The 6,000-nt window shown below is 40.2% G+C and overlaps 1 protein-coding gene across 2 annotated transcripts in view; it reads left to right on the forward strand.

The window, feature by feature from the left end:
• The window catches only part of CDK15 (cyclin dependent kinase 15), an 82,376-nt gene extending 79,954 nt beyond the window's left edge, over positions 1 to 2,422 (forward strand). For both annotated transcript variants that reach the window (XM_046018067.1, XM_046018068.1), the window contains exon 14: positions 1,042 to 2,422. The gene's annotated coding sequence lies outside the window, so the exon portion shown is untranslated. The remainder of the gene's footprint in view (positions 1 to 1,041) is intronic.
• The last annotated feature ends 3,578 nt before the right edge of the window (positions 2,423 to 6,000 follow it).

The raw sequence follows: 6,000 nt of genomic DNA on the forward strand, positions 1-6,000 counted from the left end.
TCTCTCTGCTTGCCTCTCTGCCTACTTGTGATCTCTGTCTGTCAAATAAATAAATAAAATCTTTTAAAAAATTATCAAAGGCATTGATGGAAGTGGCCTCAGTTGGTGGTGTTCCGTTAGCATTACTATTACTTCTAGTATTGTAATGACTTTATTCTACTAAGCAATCAGGAGATAGGGAGGTAACCCTGCCTCTCTGATCTTCAGTGACTTTCCACAAAGAATCATTACCCGTAGATATAAAATGGTCCCCATGGAAGGTCAATTAAATGCAGCATGTCAAACTCGGCGCCTCTGCCAGCAACTAAGAAAGGGAGGAGGCAGATTTTGCCTCTATTGGAGTCACCTCGTGATGTCCCTGGGTCCTTGGTATTAATGGAAGGAGATAAAACCCGTAGGAGAGGAACCACAACAGGGAAAATCTAGAGCAATTAAATGTTTAATAAATGGCTTGGGATCAGCCAACTCTGGGTGTGCTGGAGTCAAGCAGACTAAAGGTAATCACATGGACACTTGGGGCCTGTAAATCTTTTCCACTAAATTGAATTTATGTTAAAATATTCACTTTCCAGGAGATTCAAAAGGTAAATTGGGGTATTAGGACTTGTAACTGACAGCAATGCCTCAAAACTAAAACTCTTATAAGATCCTCAACATGTTAGTTTCAGGAATGGAAAAAGAAATGTATACTGATGTCCATTATGGAGAAATAGAGGGGAGCTGAACTTTACTGGGGACATATCAGGGGCCGGGCACTTCACACATGTTATTTCAAAGCTTGGCATGTTTTGAACAATGGGGAATGGTACGGTACAAATGCAGTTTGTATATGTGGAGATCGCTTTTTATTATTTTTTAAAGCCCTTTTGGTTCTTATTGCCAGGGGTATGATGCAGTCTTTATTATAATTTATTATTATTATTACCTTTTCCATCTCTAGATATAATCCCATCAATAACTTTGCATTAAATGTTTAACAGGTTTTCCTTACTCAGTCTGACTCATATATTTTGGTTTTATTTGTCCTTCATTTGCTTTCAGGGCTACAATACTGCTGTTTCAGTTTCAATTTGCTCTGCCTTACTAAGAAGCTTCAACTCTAACTGCAGAATGGACGAGGGTTTTCAAACCATCACCTGTGACCTGGAATATTGTGAATATGAGGTCTAAGGCCACGGACATGATACTTGAAGAAAAAGCAATGAATGCTTATTGCTCTTGTCATTTGCCAAAATTGGCCATTGATTGGCTCAGAAATTAGACAACAGACTGAAAGAGTCTGAGAAGAGGATTTCTGAATAATTTCATCTATTTTGTGATTTGAATGAGAGATCCCTGGGCCAGAAGGACTGCAGGCCAGATGAAAGGCTAATTGATTAAAAGAATCTGGAGACAGAGCTGGGGCTTACAGGGGCCTGTCCCTCCTGTGTTCACTTACAATTTCCCCCAACAAAAGGACTTCTGTAGCAAGGAGAGGATTAGTCTAAAGTTCAGAAGAGTCTCGGGGAAGATGGTTTCTTGGATAAAGTTGTCAACAAAAAGACCTGCCGAAGACTCTTTGTTAAGATTTCCTAGAGGGCGCTTCTCTCTTCATTCACTGGGTTATCAAACCACACTACTACCCCAGTCCTGCTAGATGTTAGAGGTTTGGATTGAACCCCTGGTTAGATTTCGATTTTTGGCTGTCTCCTTCTACTGAATCCCAGTAATCGGTGATGATAGCAGAAGCGAGGAGGAACCTAAGCTCTGATTTGATTGTGGAGAGACACTGAATAGACAGATCAGAACAAAGAGTTCCAAAGATGTAATTCAAGCCCCGCTGCACCATCAGACACACATGTGCGTGCGCACACACAACCCTCAAATAAAATGAGAAATCGGTCTCACCTAACACATGGATCATTTTCCGCAACGACTCCTTCTAAAAGAAGCCAGGGAAACTCAAATTACTCACCTCGGGATCAGATCATCTACTCAGGAAACGTAGTAGCCTAGAAACCAGACACTTCTCTATACCCTTTAGAAGAACAAGGAAGAGCTAATTAAGAAAGAATTAAAAAGTAATACCAACGCAACCAAAGTCTGAGATGGGAAGAGGAAAAATGCATACAAACAGCCCAAAGAAATCTACCTTAGTATTGGATTTTAGTAAGGTATTTGACTAAACTTTTCCAAACACACCTGAAAGATGGAACTGTGTGGGCTGGATTATGGAGCAAAGATATGTGTGCAGTGAATGTGCTTTTTCAACCTAAAGAAAAGCCAATTGTGGTAAAGTCTTAAGCCCCATTCTACAAAGATTAATACATATTTGTATTAATCACTTGAATAAAATCACAGAAAGTACAGAGTTTATTCCTATAATTCTTTTTTTTTTAAGATTTTATTTATTTATTTGACAGACAGAGATCACAAGCAGGCAGAGAGGCAGGCAGAGAGAGAGGAAGGGAAGCAGGCTCCCTGCCAAGCAGAGAGCCTGATGTGGGGCTCGATCCCAGGCCCCTGGGTTCATGACCCGAGCCGAAGGCAGAGGCTTTAACCCACTGAGCCACCCAGGTGCCCCTATTCCTATAATTCTTTGAAGTATTATTTATTTATTACTTCTATTTTATAAAAGAGGAAGCTGAGACTCAAAGAAGTTACATAACTAGTCCATGGTGGTAAATCTGAATTGAGGTACAGACCTCTTGTCTGACTGTCTCCAATGTGTATGATCTTTCCAGAAATCGCATACCTATCAGATCTGTAGAATACACAGTTCTTGAAGATGCAGATGATATTTAACATTGGATCATGATTCGGAAGACTGAGACCTTGTTAAAACCTAACACCTAAAGGCACCTGGGTGGCTCAGTTGGAGCTTGTCTCTCTCCCTTTGCCCCTCCCCCCGCTCATGCTGTGTGTCTATCTCAAATAAATCAATAAAATCTTTTTAAAAATCCTTTTTCATTTAATTTTATTTATTTGTTTGACAGAGAAAGATCACAAATAGGCAGAGAGTCAGGTAGAGAGAGAGATGGAAGCAGGCTCCCTGGTGAGCAGAGAGCCTGATGCGGGACTCAATCCTAGGACCCTGAGATCATGACCCAAGCCGAAGGCAGCAGCTTAAACCACTGAGCCACCCAGGCGCCCAATAAAATCTTTTTTTAAATTAATTTTTTTTTTTTAAAGCTGGTGCGTATGTATCACTCTATACCTATTAGGATAGCCAAGTTCCAGAACACTGACAAAACCAAATGCTGACAGGGATATGGAGCAACTGGAACTCTCACTCATTGCTGGTAAGAAGGCAAAATGTTACAGCCACATTGGAAGACAAGTTGGCAGTTTCTTACAAAACTAAACATACTCTATCCATATGATCCTGCCATCATGCTCCTTGGTATTTACACAAAAGAGTTGAAAACATGTCTGCACAAAAACACACACATAGGTGTTTATTCATAATTGCCAAAACTGGGACACAACCACAATGTTCTCCGGTGACAGAGTAGACAAATAAACTGTGATACATCCACACAACAGATTATTCAGGAAAAAAAAAAAGAAAGCTATCAAACTATGAAAAGACATGAAGGAGACTTAAATATTACTAAGTGAAAAAAGCCAATTGAAAAGACTACATATTAGAGGCACCTGGGGTGGCTTAGTCAGTTAAGCATCTGCCTTCAGCTCAGGTCATGATTTCAGGGTCCTGGAATGAAGCCCCACATCAGGCTCCCTGCTCAGTGGAGAGTCTGTTTCTCCCTCTCCTTCGGCCCCTCCAACCACTTGTGCTCTCTCTCTCTCAAATAAAATCTTCCCCCCAAAAAAGAGAGAGAGAGAGAGAGAGAGAGAGAGAAAGGAAAAGAAAAGACAACATACTATACAATTACAACTATATGACATTCTGGAAAAGTCAAAACTATGAATATAATAAAAACATCACGGGCTAAGGAGTCCAAGATGGCAGAGGAGAGAGGAGTAGGTGACCTTAATTTTGTTCGGTTCCAGGAATCCAGCTAGATAAGACGTCAAATCATTCTGAACACCTGCCACCGGAACCCTAGATCTGAGAAGAATCGCTACAATTCTACATAGAAAAGCGACCACTTTCTGGAAGGTAGGATGTGTGGAGAAGTGAATCCAAGGCAATATTTGGGAAGATAGACTGCAGGGGGAGGGAGTCTCCATCAGCCAGCTTCCAACAAGTGATAGAGCAGCAGAACACAAAATTGGAACTTACAGAAGTCTGGTCTGATAAGATACATCACTCAGGTGGCTAAGCAGGGGTGGAGCCCTCCCTGGGACAGTGTGGTCTCAGGACCCTCGAGGTCACAGGAAGACCAGGGGTGCCTGACTGCAGCAGAGCTCTCAGGTATCGGAGCAGGGAAGCCAGTGGCAAAGAGTGAGCCAGAAAGTGGGCTCTCAGCTCTGGGTTGCCATAAACCATGATCTACTACACAGCTGGGCCACTACTCTTCAAGCAGGGACCCAACAAGTGGCAGATCCAGGGAGACTCCCCTTCCTCCCCAGGGAGGAGTGGCACAGTAGTACACCACAGGGATCTGCTGGGTTTGAAGATTCAAGAATTATAAGAACATATTATAAGAAACTATATGTCAAAAAAATTAGGCAACCTAGAAGAAATGGATGCATCCCTAGAGATGTAAACTACCAAAACTGAACCAGGAAGAAGTAGAAAACCTGAACAGACCCATAGCCAGCAAGGAAATGAAAGCAGTAATCAAAAACCTACCAACAAACAAGAGCCCAGGACCAGATGGCTTTGCAGGGGAATTCTACCAAACATTTAAAGAATTAACACCTATTTTTCTGAGGCTGTTTCCAAAAAATAGAAATGGAAGGAAAACTTCCAAACTCTTTCTATGAGGCCAGCATTACCTTGATCTCAAAACCTGACAAAGACCCCATCAAAAAGAAGAACTAAAGACCAATAGCCCTGATGAACATGGATGTAAAAATTCTCACCAAGATACTAGCCAATAGAATCCAGTGGTATAGTAAAAAGATTATTCACCATGACCAACTGGGATTTATTCCTGGGCTCCAAAGTTGGTTCAACATTCACAAATCAATCAATGTGATATATAAGCTAAATAAAAGAAAGGACAAGAACAATATAATACTCTCAATAGATGCAGAAAAAACATTTGAGAAAGTACAGCATGCTTTCTTGATTAAAACTCTTCAAAGTATAGGGATAGACGGAACATACCTCTATATCATAAAGACATCTATGAAAAGCACACAGCAAATATCATTCTCAATGGGGAAAAAACCAAAAGCTTTTCCTCTAAGGTCAAGAACACTGCAGGGATGTCCACTATCACCACTGCTGTTCAGTGTAGTACTAGAAGTTCCTACTGTCAGCAATTAGGCAACAAAAATAAATAAATACCATTGGAATTGGCAGAGAAGAAGTCAAACTCTCATTCTTTGCAGATGACAGGATACTCTATGTGGAAAACCCAAAAGACTCCACTCTAAAACTCATACATGAATTCAGTAAAGTGGCAGAATATAAAATCAATGCACAGAAATCAATTGCATTTCTACACACCAACAACAAGAGAGAAGAAAGAGAAATTAAGGAGTCAATCCCATTTACAATTAACCAAAGAGGCAAAGAATCTGTACTCAGAAAACTATAAAGTACTGATGAAAAAAATTAAAGAAGACACAAAGAAATGGAAAAATGCTCCATGCTCATGGATTGGAAGAACAAATACTGTGAAAATATCTATGCTACCTAAAGCAATTTACACATTTAATGCAATCCCTATCAAAATACCATTAATTTTTTTCAAAGAAATGGAATAAATAATCCTAAAATTTATATGGACCTAGAAAAGAGCCTGAATAGCCGGAGAATATTAAAAAAGAAAACCAAAGTTTGTGACATCACAATTCCAGACTTCAAGCTCTATTACAAACCTGTAATCATCAAGACAGTATGGTACTGACACAATAACAAACACATAGATCAATGGAACAGAA

This window comes from Meles meles, chromosome 9, assembly GCF_922984935.1.
Source record: "Meles meles chromosome 9, mMelMel3.1 paternal haplotype, whole genome shotgun sequence".
Lineage (NCBI taxonomy): Eukaryota > Metazoa > Chordata > Mammalia > Carnivora > Mustelidae > Meles > Meles meles.